The following is a 17,393-nucleotide window of genomic DNA, read 5'->3' as shown; positions in this document are numbered from 1 at the left end:
GGGACTTTTTTTTTTACCAAAAATATGTAGAATACATATCGGCCTAAACTGATCAATACATTTTTTTTTTGGGGGGGGGGGGGTGGGATGTTTTATAGCAGAAAGTAAAAAAAAAATTTTTTAATGCTTTTTATTTTTGGTTTATAGCGCAAAAAAAAAACAAAAAAAAAAAAAACGCAGAGGTGATCAAATAACACCAAAAGAAAGCTCTATTTGTGGGGAAAAAAGGAAATCAATTTTGTTTTTGGTACAATGTCTCATGACAACGCAATTGTCAGTTATGCCACATTTCAAAAGATGGCCTGGTCAGGAAGTGGGTAAATCCTTCCGGGGCTGAAGTAGTTAAATGTGTAAAAAAATAAAGGCAGCAAGGTCTCTTGCAGGAAAAGGGTTAAAAAGTGGTAAAATTATTGGGTCCAACCTGGCAGGCAGACAACTCGTATTTTTTTTTACAGGAATGCAGCAACATTTCAATGGCTTCTATGTACTGAAGCCATGTCCCTTGGCTATGTTTTCACCCCACAGACAAGGCTACACGGTACCGATGTCAGCTGATTGGTCACGTGTAACGCTGAGCTGCCTGGCCTATCCGGAGGCAGAGTGTGTTGGCCAATGGCAGCGCAGTTTACATACTGTTTCCGGAAGAACTCCTGAGTGCAGGTGGGAAGCAGCTGTAGGTGCAGGGAAGGACAGGAGCCTGGTGGCAGTGCACGGTAAGGGGGGGATTGTATTGGCGAGAGCTCGGAGGCGCTGCTGTTTGCTGTGGACTAGTGACAGAAGAGTCGTGTATTCATTTCCCTAGCAAGTTGTGTCCATCAGTTGTACAGTCAGCTGCCAGTGTGTCCTAGCTGCAGGTCTCTAGACGCTTCGTGTGTCACTGCTTGTACCTCTACACTGCTATTGCCATTATATAGAGAGTGTTAGGCCTGGTGACACCTAGCACACCTTCATTGTATACTAAGGGCTTGTGTACATTGGATTTGTTTTATTTCAATGGGAAATAAGCTTAATAGGAGAGTGAAAGCACCTCACACTAACCTCAAAAGCAGCTGGTAAATGTCAACCAATCAGCTGCTATCTTTCTTTTTTATAGCTTAACCACTTAGCTGCCCTAGGTACATTTTATTGCAGCAGTGCGGCTGCTGTGCACTGGATCACGTATCTGGTATGCAATAAGCATTCCACTAGAAGTCGCTGATCACAGTAAAAAAAAAAAAAAAATCCAGTATCTGTATCAGATGCTATAAATTTCATGCAAACCAAATAATATACACTTATTGGGATTTTTTTTTTTTATCAAAGACGCAGTATAATAAATTTTGGCCTAAATTAATGAAAACTTTTTATTTTTTATATTTGTATATTTTTTTTATAGTTTAAAAAAAAAAAAAAAAGTATTGTCTTTGGCAAAACTCTAACCACTTCAATACCATGTACTTAGACACCCTCCTGCCCTTGTCAGCTTTCAGAGCTGTCGCAATTTGAATGACAATTACGCGGTCATGCTACACTCTATCCAAACACATTTTTTATCATTTTGTTCCCACAAATAGTTCTTTTGGTGGTATTTGATCACCTCTGCAATTTTTATTTTTTGTGCAACAAATAAAAAAAGACAAACACTTTTGAAAAAAAAAAAACAAGTTTTTCTTTGTTTCTGTTACTTATTTACAAAAAAAATTATGTTTTCTTCAGTTATGGGCACTGATATGGCTGCAGTGACGGGCACCGATGAGGTGGCACTGGGCATTGATAGGTGGCATGGATGGGCACTGATGGGTACTGATAGGTGGGCACTAATAGGTGGCATTGCTGAGCATCACCGATTTACACATTTTTACATGTTACATGATGGTGCCAGTCAATGCCCATTTGTGGGCACAGATTGGACATTTATTTGCACATGTGGATGGCCATAGGGTATATACCTGGCCATCCACATGTTGCCCGCTTCCCTGGTGGTCTAGTGCGGGCATCCAAGGGGGGGCTGCACTGATAAACAAACAGCACAGACCCCCCCCCCCCCCCCCCGTCAGGAGAGCCACCGATCGGCTCTCCTCTCTCACATTTGTCAGACGCGAGTGAGGAAAAGCTGATCACTGGCTTTTCCTGTTTACATAGTGATCAGCCGTGATTGGACATGGCTGATCACATGGTAAAGAGCCTCCGCCAGAGTTTCTTTACCGAGATCGGTGGAGCAGTTTGTCATACTGAGACTGCACCACTGATCACCACGATGCGCTCCCCCACGGTATGCGGTGACATTTATCCCGAAGGGCGTCATATGACGCCCAAGTCAGGATAACTGAACCACTTCCGCTGCTATTGACTGGGTGGGAAGTGGTTAAAAATAAATTAAATATAAAAACCCAATGGTGATTAAATGCCACCAAAAGAAAGCTCTATTTTAAAAATTTTCTTTATATAAATTTCGTTTGGGTACAATCTTGCATGACTGTGCAATTGTTAGTTACCACTTTCCAGCGAGGCGTTTTTATTGCCACTTTGTTTACAGATTTTCAAATTGGTATTTTTTTTAGATGCACCAAAATTTCGGCAGCCGAAAATGGGGTGTGTTTTTATTTATTTTTTTGTTTTTGTGCATTTTGACGACAAAGAAATAGTTGCTGATAAAGGCACAGAAAATGTGATTTTACTGTGCTTATGGTGTGTGTTTCATAGTGCATGTGACTCAAAAACGTAACACAGGTGCATTCTTGTGGCGTTTTCAACACATTTTAAACGAAGGGGGGTGTGTGTGGGTTTTTTTTTTTGTTTATTTTTACTGTTTTTTTTTTTTCTTTTCCTGACCAAAAATGCAGAAAGCGAATTTTTTAACACTACAACGGAAGCAAAATGTACCAGTGTGAAGACATGCCCCATACCTCTATTTTAAATTCTATGTATTTCTTCCCCTTCTATTTAATTTTTTTTCCTTTGATTCATAGTTCCCTAGGGTGGATGCAGCATCGGTCCCCCAGCGTCTGAGAACCAAGCAATGAAACGCCGAACACTCAGTTCTCACAGCTTTGAGAAGAGAGCTGCTGACTGTCTGCAAGCCCCCCCCCCCCCCCGCTGGGCTGTGGAGGGGTGGGAATGGCTGGCTCAGGCTCTCAGTGGCTTGCTGAGAGGCTGAGTGGTGTGCCGTTCCAGGGATCTGGCTCTATGGTCGTGATGACACCAAGCCTGGACCGACTCTGTGATGTCAGCAGAGAGCAGATTTTTAGCCCACTCTCTACTGAAAATAGGTCACAGGAGTGCAAAAAGAACTGCACTCATGTGATCCACAGGTGAAGTACAGCCAAAAAAAGCTGTGGCTGTACTTCTCCTTTAGGCTGAGTTCACACTAGCGTTGCGCGATTAATCGTGAAGAATCGTTATCACAATATTTTTATTTTTTTCCCTCATTGCGTTCTTGAAAAAAAGTATTTCCTGATTCTTTCTATGCAGAGACTTCGTTCTGCTAAAGCCGACCGCTGTCAAAACAAAGGGGGGGGGAAAAATAAAAAAATTAAAAAGGCAGTCTGCCAAGAATCGCAACATTCTTTAGCAGTGGAACTTAAGTAGAAACATTGTAACAATTTGGAAAGGAATACACTTTGGTGTAAAAAAAAAAATAGGGAAGTTTAACCACTTAAACACTAAACCTTTTTCTGACATTTGTTGGTTTCAAGTTAAAATCTTTTTTTTTTTTTTTTTTTTGCTAGAAAATTACTTGGAACCCCAAAACATTATTATTATTATTATTATTATTAAAATATATATATATATATATATATATATATATATATATATATATATATATATATATATATATATATATATATATATATATATATATATATATATATATATATATATTATAATATACATGCATACACACACATGGGCTGTGGAAATTAAAGATTAATTGATCAAATTTCTTTTGATCGGTACTCACCTCTCTGCCGCCTTCGGGAGATCCGGTGACGTCATGGACATCGACGTCACCGGACTCCTCCCCCCCCCTTCCCCAAAGTGCCTCCATCTGCTAAAGAAGGGAAGGGGGGGGGGGAGATCCGGTGACGTTTTAGTTCTGATTGAACGTAGCGCGTATCGGGGAGGAGCTACGTATGACGTCACCCGCTGCTGCCCTACGGAACTAACATGATTGTCTGCTTTACATGCTGTGTTTTTATCATCTTTATGTGAGTAGTTTGTGTTTAAACACAAAAATTAAATCTTAAGCGGTGAGCACGTCGATCTTTTCTTTCTACCCATGACCTGGTGTCCTTGCTGAGATCCAAGGAGACGTGAGAGAAGTTTATGGTCCGTGTTAACCCTTTTTATATCCGCTTGCATAACCACCTGTTTGCACAGGGGTCCATGCCATAAGGTGAGAGTGATTAGTTAGACTGGAAGTGGAGGGATTGTTGCGCTACTGTGGGAAAAAAATTACTTGCGTCAGTGCTACAGTTTAAAATTAAAACATATTTGTGTGAAGTTAAGTCATGGATTGTGGAAACGAACTAATGGCGGGTGATTGTATATAGTGTATACCACATTTACCATTGACTAATGCAGAGCTGCAATGCAAGGAGATCAGCTAAAAGTAGTTGGATCTGTATGTGCGTTATAATCGACATTAGGGCTGCAACTAATGATTATTTTCATAATCGATTAGTTGGCCGATTATTGTTTCGATTAATCGGTTAATAACCTTTAAAAAAAAAAAAGTGGGTCAAATTGACGTTAATTTTCAATCACAGTGACAGGAAAATTTAGAAATAATAGAAAACTTAGTCAAAGGAATTTTCAGACATTGTTTATGGTTTTCGTTCAGAAATTACATTCATTTTAAAAACAGAATGTTAAAAACAAGTGAAAATTTCAAACAAAGTTCTTTCATTCAGCGAATGTACAAAGATTTTCCGTCTGAATATTCTCATCTGAAAATTGATCGGTGTGGCCAGCATACGGCTCCGTACACACCTATGCAGTTTGCTTTTGATCTGTTGCTGCAGTGCTCCATGTGAACCAATAAAGCACCATTTTGCGTTTAAAAGTCCCTGAACCTTTCAGATGTGAACGTGTCCCATAGGAAACCATGTAAATGAACTGTAGTGTATTTCTGCAGAAAGCACCAATAAACACATAGATGTGAACCAGGTCTAAGATGTTTAGAAACATAATGGGGTTAAAAAAAATAGCCCTTTAGGCTGGGTTCACACCGCTGCGGGGGGAGAACCGGATGTGATTCGCACAGCAAATCACATCCGATCTCCGTAGCGCTGCGAGTTCAGCCATACAGATAGTATACAGATAGTATGGCTGAACTCGCAGCGGTCCCGCAGCAAACTCGCACGGGACCCTTTTTTGGGTCCGCAACGGAATCGGGATCGCATGGGGGTTCACACCATGCGATCCGATTCCTGTGCGAGTCGGCAGATCGCACTGCGATATGCCGACGGATCTGGGGGTGTCATTAACATAACATTGACACCCCCAGCCGTCCGCATAGGGCAGTGTGAACTGCCGGCGGGAGGTATGCGATGCGGGAAAACGCCGCGGATTCGCGGCGTTCCCGCATCGCAGCAATGTGAACCTAGCCTTATAGTAGAAAAAAAGCAGATAATCACTACTGCAGGGGTTAATTTTTTTTACTGTAGAACAGTGAAAGTAATATTTACAGTAGTGATTATATTGTTGTACTATAAAGGGCTCATTTGTATTTTTTTTTTTTTTTTTAACCCCACTATGTCACTGGCCGATTAATTGATTATGAAAATAGTAATTGATTAATTTCATGATCGATTAGTTGTCGATTAATCGATTAGTTATTTCAGCCCTAATCAACATTGGTCAATAAAAAAAAAAAAAGTTTAATCAGTAACTGTGTGTGTGTATATGTATATGTGTATGTATGTGTGTGTATATGTATGTATATATATATATATGTATGTATGTATGTGTGTGTGTATATATATATATATATATATATATAATTATACTTTTTTCTTTAATCGATTATAACGCACATACAGATCCAACTACTTTTTAGCTGATCTCCTTGCATTGCAGCTCTGCATTAGTCAATGGTAAATGTGGTATACACAATATTTTGTGTGTGGAGACCCTAGAGAATAAAATGGTGGTTGTTGCAATATTTTATGTCACACTGTATGTGCGTAGCAGTCATCCAAATGCAATTTTTTGGGAAAAAATTACACTTTAATGATTTAAAAAAAAAAAAAACAGTAAAGTTAGCCCAATTTTTTTGGTATAATGTTAAAGATTTTACGCCGCGAGAATCGTGATCCTTTTTATTCTAAGCAAAAGAATCGTGATTCTCATTTTGGCCAGAATCATGCAGCTCCATGTTCACACTATCGCGAATTCAATGCAGGTTTCATCACATCCAATTCACGTGTCAGAAGATTGTGACCGACTCTCTATGGAGTCAGTTCACACATCTCCGGAGTGGGTCCGGTATGAATTGCACAGGAGACCTGTGCGTCTTTTTTGGTCCTTTTCAGCCAAAAATTAGGACTGAAATCGGACCTGAAATGTAGAACAGGATGCACCAGAACCCTGCCGTGAGCCGCTTACGTGTGGCAGTGTGAACCCAGCCTTAAAGGGATACATTTTTTCTTGAGCTTTTCTTGTTCCAAAAGGTGGCGATAATGGGCAATAATTAGTATTAATTTAAATTGAATGATTTTAATTAAAGTATAATACGGTCTTGTGTATATAAAACATTGTATTATACTCAACTTTTTAATTAAAATCATAAAATTTTAATGAAAATAAAATAGATCTCATTTATTTTTTGGCGAGTGCATCTTCGGTTTCAGCAGCACAATTTCCATTTGGTGCACCTCTAGTATTTTTTTGCTAGAAAATTACTTACAACTCCAAACATACTTTTTTTTTTAATTATTTTTTTATTTTAGCAAAGACCCTAGGGCAGGGATCTGCAATTAGCGCACTTCCAGCTGTTGCCAAACTACAAGTCCCATCATGCCTCTGCCTCTGGGTGTCATGCTTGTGGCTGTCAGTCTCGCTATGCCTCATGGGACTTGTAGTTCTGCAACAGCTGGAGGTCCACTAATTGCGTATCCCTGCCCTAGGGAATAAATCGGCGACTTGCAATTTCTACTTTAACATGATTATTTGTGCAGTGGTTTTGCAAAAGCAATTTTTTGGGAAAAACTTTAATGAATAAAAGAAACAAAAAAAAAAAAAAACACAATATTTGGCACATTTTTTTGGGTGTGAAAGATGTTACGATGAGTAAATAGATACCTAACATCTCATGCTTTAAAATTGTGCATACTCGTGGAATAGCGACAGACTACGTTTCTTAAAAATCTCCATAGGCGATACTTTCAACGCATTTACAGGTTACCTGTTTAGAGTTACAGAGGAGGTCTAGCGCCAGAAATTTTCTCACTCTGTTTGCAGTGATACCCTATGCTGTAAGAGTGGCAAGATGTGGAATTCCCTTCCACAGGCAGTGGTCTCAGCGAGGAGCATTTGTAGTTTCAAGGAACTATTATATACCGTATATACTCGAGTATAGGCCGACCCGAATATAAGCCGAGGCCCCCAATTTACCCCCAAAAAACTGGAAAAAATTATTGACTCGTGTATAAGCCGAGGGTGAGACATGCCTGTCCATCCCTGTGTGTCCGTCCATCCCTGTGGGTCCATCCATCCCTGTGTGTGTGTCCATGCATCCGTGTGTGTGTGTGTGTGTGTGTGTGTGTGTGTGTCCGTGCAGCCTACCTGTGTCCGTCCAGCCTGCGTCCCGTCCAGCCTGCGTCCCGTCCAGCCTGCGTCCCGTCCAGCCTGCGTCCCGGCCCGGCCCGTCCCGTCCCGAGCCGAGCCTCCGTCCTTCAGCTCTTCGTCGGCGGCCATTCTAGGATTCAAAAGCCGCGCCTCCGTCGGTGATAGGCGGAACACTCAATTTCCCACTGACTGCTGTTCCGCCTATCGGATGTCCGTGATAGGCGGAACACTCAATTTCCCAGCAGCCTGTGTTCCGCCTATCACGGGCATCGTCTCATCCTCGTCCGTAGTACGAGGATGAGACGATGCCCGTGATAGGCGGAACACAGGCTGCTGGGAAATTCAGTGTTCCGCCTATCACAGGCGAAGGCGGAGCCGGAGGCGCGGCTTTTGAATTCTAGAATGGCCGCTGTCTGTCTGCTCGACACGCTGATCGAGCGGGCAGACAGCGATGACTCGAGTATAAGCCGAGGGGGGCACTTTCAGCCTCAAAAAAGAGGCTGAAAATCTCGGCTTATACTCGAGTATATACGGTAAGCACCTGAACGACCACAATATACAGGGATATACAATGTAATACTGACATTAGGGCTGAAACAACTAATCGATTAATCGATTATGAAATTAATCGATTATTATTTTCATAATCGATTAATCGGCCACTAAGATAATGGGGTTAAAAAAAAAAAAAATTCGCCCTTTATAGTACAAAAAGAGCAAATCGCTCCTGTAAATATTACTTTCACTGTCTCATATTAAAAAATGAACCCCTTACAGTAGTAATTATTTGCTCTTTTTGGACTAATTTTAGTTTTTTTAACCCCATTATGTTACTAAACATCTCAGACCTGGGTCACACCTCTCTGTTTTTGGTGCTATTTGCAGAAACACACTACAGTTCATTTACATTGTTTCCTATGGGACACGTTCATATCCATGATTTTTTTCAGCTGCTTGGAAAAGCAGCTGTATTTGGAAAAGACAAGTACTTTTTTTTTTTTTTTTTTTAACACAAAACAGTGCTATTTTGTTTTTTTGGTTTGGATTTTGGTTTGTTTTTTTTGGTTCAATATACTTCAATGGAGAAGCTGCAGAAAAGCATTTAATAATAAGTTTTTGCGGCAATTTGTGTGTTTGAATCTGCCCAGCAACAAATTGGCCAAAAAAAAAGTAAAAATACAAATCGCAGCAAAATTACCTTTTTTTCCCTTTTTTAAGGTTTTTAACTGATTAATCGATTAATCGAAACAATAATCGGCCAACTAATCGATTATGAAAATAATCGTTAGTTGCAGCCCTAACTGACATATAATCACACACGGGTTAGACTTGATGGATTTGTGTATTTTTTTTTCAACCTCACCAACTATGTGTTGTGCGAATACCGTTTACATATCCGTGCCCGACTTACGCATGCGTTCACTTCTGCACGCGAGCATGGAGGGATACGGCACTTTATATTTTTTTTTTTTCTAATTTTACTTTTTTTTTTTTTTCCTTAGAAATAAGCATGACAGGTCTTCTTTTTGGGGAGATCTGACCCCAAATATCTTTTAAACGCAAAAGATCAAAAATGTTTTATTTTGGTTTAAAAAAATAATAATGTATTAACTGGATTGGAAGTAAAGTCATGCTGTTGCTTCGTACCTCCAAGGCCATCGAGGCGATCAGAGTATTAATTCTTTCATCGCCTATGAAAGTAGCTGGACGCACCATCTGTTTTTTAAAGCGGTGGGAGGGGACCTTCCCCGCTCCCACCACTCGCCAGTGTTTATCGGGCTTACCGTTTCCATTGGTTCGCCCGAGAAATGCCGGCGAGTGGTGGTGGTGGGGGAATGTCCCCTCCTGCTGCTTTAAAAATCATTCCAGATTCATGAGAAAGCCAGCTGCAAATAACAACTATACCAGGGTTATGGCTGATGTCTTCAGCTGTAATCCCGGCAAACCGATTGCAAATTGCAACGTACATATACATATTGCGGTTGGCAAGTAGCCCAGTTGCGAATAGCAAAAAAATGGCTTGGTCATGAAGGGGGTAAAACCTTCCATGGACAAGTGGTTAAAGTGGTTTAAGCCCATACATATACCCAGTGAAGTGAGTTGCCTTAGGTGATACACAGAAAGGAAATCAATTCTCCTACATAAGTGGACCTCTTCATCTGCATTCTTTCTACAGAAATATATAAAGATTGTCTGAGCTGTCATTAAAAAAAAGAGGTAGAGAGCTGATATGAGGAAAGGAGAGCTCTGAGAGCTGAATAGAGGGAAGAGACAGCCCCCCCCCCCCCCCCCCCCCCCATTCACACAGGAACAGAGCTGAGGCTGTCAATCAGCTGGGGGTCCATCCCCTGTCTTTTTTTTTTCTCTTGGTGTCAGGTAAACTTGTCAGAGGTGATTTATGCTGATAACAGTGGAACAAAGCAGCGGACAGAAATTACACTTAGTGCTCTGGACAAGAAAAGTGCACACTGTAGAGCCGGGGTCAGCAACCCATAGATTGCAGGCTACCTGTCGACCCCGGGTAGGTGACAGGTGGAACGGATCTGCGCTGCCGACCCCGGCCTTCTATTGCTAACTGTCTCTCTCCACCCTCAACCTCCTCTGCCACACCTTCGGTCCTACTCTCTCTGCCCCCAGCCTCCTCTGCTGCTGTTTATCAGTTAAAAGAGGAGAGCGCAGCGGCACTCCTTGGCCCTGCACTCTCTTGTAATACTTTTTTTTTTTGTTTTTTTTGTTTTGTGTCCACAGCATTTGAGATCACCTGCAGTAGATCACAAAGGCAGTGCGTTGTGAACACGGTGCAGGAAACGCACACGGAACCTGCTTTTTTGGCATCACCTGCTGGTGTGAACCAGTCCTAACAGGACACTGTGCCCAGTGATCTTTGACTTCATCAGTGTTGTTTAAGTAGATCTCCAACTCTCTAAGATTGCCTACTCCTGCTGTAGAGGGATATGCTTTGTTCATATTTCATGTCTGAGGTTTACAACCACTTTAAAGTCTCGTTCATACTACAGGGTGTGCCCGCAAAGGATGTACAGTTGTCCCATTTATGTAAATTGGGATGCAGGAGTTGCACAGACACAGCCACTGCTCCCAATATAACATAGATGCGGGCACATGTCCCTGAACTTGCACTGTCTGCATATAGGGACACACACCTGCACCCGGATGTCAAATCGGGAGCAGCGACTGTGTCAGTACACAGGGATGCATGGAGCACCTGTGCATTCTGTACAGACAGACCACAGCCATTCCTGCGGGTGTACGCTTCAAGCAGAACTAAACTTCTGCTGTCATAAACGGTGAGCAGGCAGGCTCTTTATTGCAGAAGAGATCTTTAAATCTTAAGACCCCTCTTACACCAGGGCGTTTTGCAGGCGCTATAGCGTTAGAAATAGCGCCTGCAATCCGCCCTAAAAAAGCTGTACCGTTATTTGTAGTGTGAAAGCCTGAGGGCTTTCACACTACAGCGGTGCGCTGGCAGGATGTCGGGGAAAAGTCCTGCCAGCAGCTTCTTTGGAGCAGTGTGTTTACCGCTGCTCCCCCCCATTGAAATCAATGGGGCAGCACTGTAATACCGCCGGCAAAACACTGCTATTGCTGGTGGTTTTAACCCTTTTCTCGGCCGCTAGCGGGGGGTAAAAGCACCTGCTAGTGGGCAAAATGCGCCGCAAATCCTGAGGTAAAACGCCACTATGGACGGTGTGGTGTGAAAGGGGTCTTAGATCTTTTGCATTCAAATATGCCTACATGTAGAGCTGCACAATGCTGGCTAAAATGAGAATCACTATTTTTTTGCTTAGAATAAAGACCACGATTCTCTAACAGTTCTCACAGCTTAAAGCGGAGGTCCACCCTAAAGTGGACCTTCCACTCATTGGAATCCTCCCCCCCCCCCCCCCGGTGCCACAATTGGCACCTTTCAGGGGGGAGGGGTGCAGGTACCTGTACAGTACAGGTATCTGCACCCACTTCCGGTGTAGATTCTGCAGAAGGTACGCCCCTTTCCGCAGAATCTACGCCCCTTTCCGAAGGTCCCCCGCTGCCTGCTGGGAAACACACGGATCCCAGAGGCAGCGGGACCATCCTTATTGCGCAGCGCGACTCGCGGATGCGCAGTAGGGAACCGGGAAATTAAGCCGAAAGGCTCCACTTCCTGATTCACATACTCAAGATGGTGGCGGCAGCACCCGAGAGACGATCGAGAGATCGGCTTCGGGTGCCGACATCGCGGGCGCGCTGGGCAGGTAAGTGTCCTTATTTTAAAAGTCAGCAGCTGCAGTATTAGCAAAAAAAAACTTGGCTAACTTAAGTGGGGTGTTTTTTTTATTTATTTTTTTGTTAGGTTGCATTTGAAAGACCGCTGGGCAAATACAATGTGGCATAAAATATTGCAACAACCGTCATTTTATTCTCTAAGGTCTCCGCTAAAAAAACAAAGTATAATGTTTGGTTTTTAACTTGTAAGCAACAAGTGTCAGAAAAAGGTTTAGTCTTTAGGTGGTTAAACGGACCTCGTTTACAGGCTGAAGTTCATTCCTTTGATCTAAGAATGAAATGTTACTTTGTTTATAGTTGTCTCCAATGTTGAAATAAACTTGATAGGCTGCATTTTTTGTTTTGTTTCTTGTTAGCTGTCAGAAGTGAGCAAGAGGACTCTGCACTTGTTACATAGTATCAGGGCAATGCTTTTTTAACATTGGGAGGGGGGTGGAATCACGATTTCAATTCTTTAACGATTAATAAACGGAGCATGCGCATGTGCATCTCCGCTTATATTGCTGGCCTGGTGCCTGTGTACTGGGATGACTGACTCCTGCAAATTTATCTTATGGTGGACAATGAAAACAGACAAAAACTGTCACTCGGGAGATGGCAGCGCTTGAAGTTAGACACTGATTAGTTGCCATGCACAAATGCTACAGATTCTGCCTGTTCCAGTTTTGATGAATTGCCCTCATTGTATTTGCCCATCTATGCAAGCTGTTAGAGCAAATGAGCCCTATCTCCAATAAGCTGTATTGACCTACAGTGCCTTGCAAAAGTATTCATCCCCCTTCGCATTTTTTGTGTTTTGTTGTCTCACGACCTGGAATTAACATGAATTGTTTGAGGATTTGCATCATTTAATTTACAAAACATGCCCACAACTTTGAAGATTTTTATTTTATATTGTGAAACAAATATCAAACAACAAATAAGACAAAATAATAGAAAAAGTCAATGTGCATAACTATTCACCCCCCTAAAGTCAATATTGTGTAGAGCCACCTTTTGCGGCTATCACAGCTCCAAGTTGCTTTGGATAAATCTCTATGAGCTTGCCACTGGGATTTTTGCCCGTTCCTCCTTGCAAAACTGCTCCAGCTTCTTCAAGTTGGATGGTTTTTGCTTATGAACCGCAATCTTTAAGTCTGACCACAGATTTTCTATTGGATTGAGATCTGGGCTTTGACGAGGCCATTCCAACACATTTACATGTTTCCCCTTAAACCACTGAAGTGTTGCTTTAGCAGTATGTTTGGGGTCATTGTCCTGCTGGAAGGTGAACCTCCGTCCTAGCCTCAAATCACACACAGAGTGGTACAGGTTTTGCTGAAGAATATCTCTTTATTTATCACCATCCATCTTTCCCTCAACTCTGACCAGTTTCCCAGTCCTGACTGCTGAAAAACATCCCCACAGCATGATGCTGCCACCACCACGTTTCACTGTGGGGATGGGGTTCTTTGGGTGATGTGATGTGTTGGGTTTGCCCCAGACATAGCGTTTTTTTTGATGGCCAAAAAGTTAAATTTTAGTCTCATCAGACCAGAGCACCTTCCTCCATACATTTTGGGAGTGTCCCACGTGCCTTTTCTCAAACTCAAGATGTGACATTTAGTTTTTTGCTGAAAGTAATGACTTTCTTCCGGCCACACAGCCCAACTCTATGGAGCATATGGCTTATTGTCATCCTATGTACAGATACTCCAGTCTCTGCTGTGGAACTTTGCAGCTCCTCCAGGGTTATCTTAGGTCTCTGTGCTGCCTCTCTGATTAATGCCATCCGTGAGTTTTGGTGTGTGGCCGTCTCTTGGCAGGTTTGCTGTTGTACCATGGTCTTTCCATTTGGTTATGATAGATTTGATGGTGCTCCTAGGTTATAAAAAAAAATCCAAATCTTTGATGATCCTTAACTCTGACTTGTACTTCTCAACAACATTGTCCCTTACTTGTTTGGAGAGTTCCTTTGGACTTCATGGCAGTGTTTGGTTAGTGGTGCCTCTTGTTTAGGTGTTGCAGCCACTGGGGCCTTTCAAAAAGGTGTGTTTATGTAATGACAGATCATGTGACACTTAGATTTCACACAGGTGGACATCATTTCACTAATTATGTGACTTTTAAAGGTAATTGGTTGCACCAGAGCTTTTTATAGGCTTCATAACAAAGGGGGTGAATACCAATTATCAGTTTTTAATTTCTGAAATTGTTTTATGTATATATTTTTCAAATTTTACTTCAAACTTAGACTATTGTGTTCTGATCCATCACATATAATTCAGATTAAAAAAAAATTACCCTTAAGGCTGTAATGTAACAAAATAGGTAAAAAGCTAAGGGGGTAAATACTTTTGCAAGGCACTGTACATAGATCAAAGCATGGATAAGCACTGAAATCTCCTTAGGTTTCTTCCAAGTCACTATATTCGGCCTGAGCAAAAAAAAAAAAAAAAATGTTCCCCAGTAAACTATTTGTTAATTTTTACTCCAGCACATGCAGTTTACAGCTTTCAGTGTTGCTTCCCTGAACATCCGTTTTTCACAGGCACAAATTAAAACGAAACTAAAGTGACAATATTTACCTTCTCTGAATGTTGTGACATCTGCAAGGGGTCCCTCACAGGCATCGTCTCCCTAACTTCTCCCAGGCTCGTGTCTTTGGCTTTCTTGAATTGCTTGCTCAGGAGTCACGCAGTTGAGTGTGAATTGCACAGAAGACTGCAGAGAACTCTATTGACATCCTTTGTGGTGCTTTAACCTGCATTACAGTATGTTGTGCATTGTGTTAAAGTGGTTGTAAACCCTTACAACACACTTTGACCCACAGGTAAGCCTAGATTAAGGTTTACCTGTAGGTCCAAGAAATAGCTCCTAAACCTACACGGTTTAGGAGATATTTGCCAAAACACAGGCACCGCTATCTACGGCGTACTGAGCGCGCCGCTGTGCCGCGATATGCCGCGAGTGGTGGCTCCCGTGTGCATGCACGGGAGTGATGTCATCGCGGCTTCGTCGATTGACAGCAGCAGAGCAGCGAGACCCACAAGAAGATGGATGCACCGGACTACAGGGGACATCGGTGACATCGCTGGCTCCTGTGTCAGGTAAGTGACACATAATGGACTACTATGCGATGCATAGTAGTCCATTATGCTTTACCTTTGCAGGGAATCAAAGAGGACGTAAACCCATTAGGGTTTATTTCCTCTTTAAGATGGCTCCTTGGAAATGAATGGGCTGTCCGCACACCTACAATGGTTCATGCACCCTTTGTTCCAGCACATCACAACACATGTTTGTCCATAGATGTGCTGCAGGTCACATCTGTCAGAAAAGTGCATTTACAGTGCTTTCTGGAATGAATGACTTGTTTTCATATTACATGTGAAGGGGGAGGAGCTAATGAACCACTGTAGAAACCCCAAGACACCTGCCAACATCCCAAATGCAATTAAGAAATTGCCCCAGTGTGGACTTTATAGGCAGGTTAGGGGAATGTGTGAAAAAGTAATACAAGGTATAAAATATAACAAAGATTATTTGTCCCATAATAAAAGGGGGGACAATAAAATGCATAAGAGCATAACATGATGATAAAATAACAAAACAAGCATCTAATTCATAAGGTGGGCTGGAGCACTGAGACAGCCAGCATGGATTAATGGCCCAACAGGCTTCATGATGTTCACAGCTGAACCCAAACCCAGCACTTTTCGGAAAATCTTTTGTATATTCCTCCTTCAGGGGAGAAGAAAAGGGTGCACAAAATATATAAATACAATAGATAAACAGTACAATATTCAATAAGGTTAACATATGGACCAAAATGCACACTTACAAGTAACCCTCATGTACAAGACAGGTGAATATTCTTTTTATCTTTCAGCAGGACACATGCAGGTGTAGCCAGATACAAAACCAAACTCCTTGTGTTACTTTTTCACACTCCCCTAACCTGCCTATAAAGTCTACTCTGGGGCAATTTCTTTCCTAATTGTTCTCATATTACACAGCGCTCTTTAAGCACTTGCCAACTGCACTATTGCCGAATGACGACTACAGCAAGGTCGTCCAGTTTTGGGAGAGCAAATATTGATGTCCTCCAAGAACCATGCCCCCAGTGCGCATCTGGCACATTCTGTGATTGGGGTTAAAGCGGGAGTCCGCCGGGACTCTGCGTTTATTTATTTATTTTTTTAAAAGCCAGCAGCTACAAATACTGCAGCTGCTGACTTTTAAAATGGTGACACTTACCTGTCCAGCGCGCCCGCGATGTCGGCACCCGAAGCCGATCTCTCGATCGTCTCTCGAGTGCTGCCGCCGCCATCTTGGGTATGTGAATCAGGAAATGGAGCCTTTCGGCTTCATTTCCCGGTTCCCTACTGCGCATGCGCGAGTCGCACTGCTCAATAAGGATGGACCCGCTGCCTCTGGGATCTGTGTGTTTCCCAGCAGGCAGCCGGGGACTTTCGGAAAGGGGCGTAATCTACGCCCCTTTCCGCAGAGAGCTATCCCAGAAGTGGGTGCAGATACCTGTACTGTACAGGTATCTGCACCCCCCTCCCCCCTGAAAGGTGCCAATTGTGGCGCCGGAGGGGGGGAGGGTTCCGATGAGCGGAAGGTCCACTTTAGGGTGGACCTCCGCTTTAAGGCTGGGTTCACACTGCTGCGGCTACGAGAACTGGATGTGATTCGCACCGCACTGCAGTGCAAATCACATCCGATCTCTGTGCGATGCGAGTTCAGCCATACAGATAGTATGGCTGAATTCGCATCGCACCCGCCCCAAACTCGCACAGGACCCTTTTTGTGGTCCGCAGCAGAATCTGATCGCATGGGTGTTCACACCATGCTATCCGATTCCTGTCTGAGTTTGCAGATCGCACTGCGATATGCGAACTGATCTGGGGGTGTCATTAACATTTCACTGACACTCCCAGCAGTTCGCATAGGGCAGTGTGAACTGCCGCCGGGAGGCATGCGATGCGGGAACCCGCCGCGGATTCGCGGCGTTCCCGCATGGCTGCAGTGTGAACCCAGCCTTAGGGCCAATCACAGCTGCCCTTTACTATCTGATCAGCTGTGTCCAATCACAGCCGATCACAATGTAAACAAACTTGCCGGTTATTAGCATTCCTCTTCTCACGTTCTGTCACAGCATGAGGAGAGATGGTAAACGGCTGACCGGGCCTTTTTCAGACATTTTTTGGTTCACAAGTAAAAATCTGTATTTTTGCTAGAAAAATTACTTGGAACCCCCCAGACATTATATATTTTTCTTTAGCAGAGAACCTAGAGACCAAAATGACAGCCGTTGCAATTTTTTGTCATGCTGTATTTGCGCAGTGGTTTTTCAA

General features: G+C 42.8%; 1 protein-coding gene across 1 annotated transcript in view; it reads left to right on the top strand.

Annotated features, from left to right (window-relative positions):
* The first annotated feature begins 575 nt into the window (after window positions 1-575).
* Window positions 576-17,393, top strand: part of FKBP8 (FKBP prolyl isomerase 8) — a 301,240-nt gene continuing 284,422 nt past the window's right edge. The window contains exon 1 of the mRNA XM_077475920.1: window positions 576-713. The gene's annotated coding sequence lies outside the window, so the exon portion shown is untranslated. The remainder of the gene's footprint in view (window positions 714-17,393) is intronic.

The sequence above is a fragment of the Lithobates pipiens genome, unplaced genomic scaffold (genome assembly GCF_037356315.1).
Source record: "Lithobates pipiens isolate NorthernLeopardFrog02 unplaced genomic scaffold, aLitPip1_a1.2 Scaffold_13, whole genome shotgun sequence".
Classification (NCBI taxonomy): Eukaryota; Metazoa; Chordata; class Amphibia; order Anura; family Ranidae; genus Lithobates; species Lithobates pipiens.
This window is presented reverse-complemented; position numbering and strand designations above follow the sequence as displayed.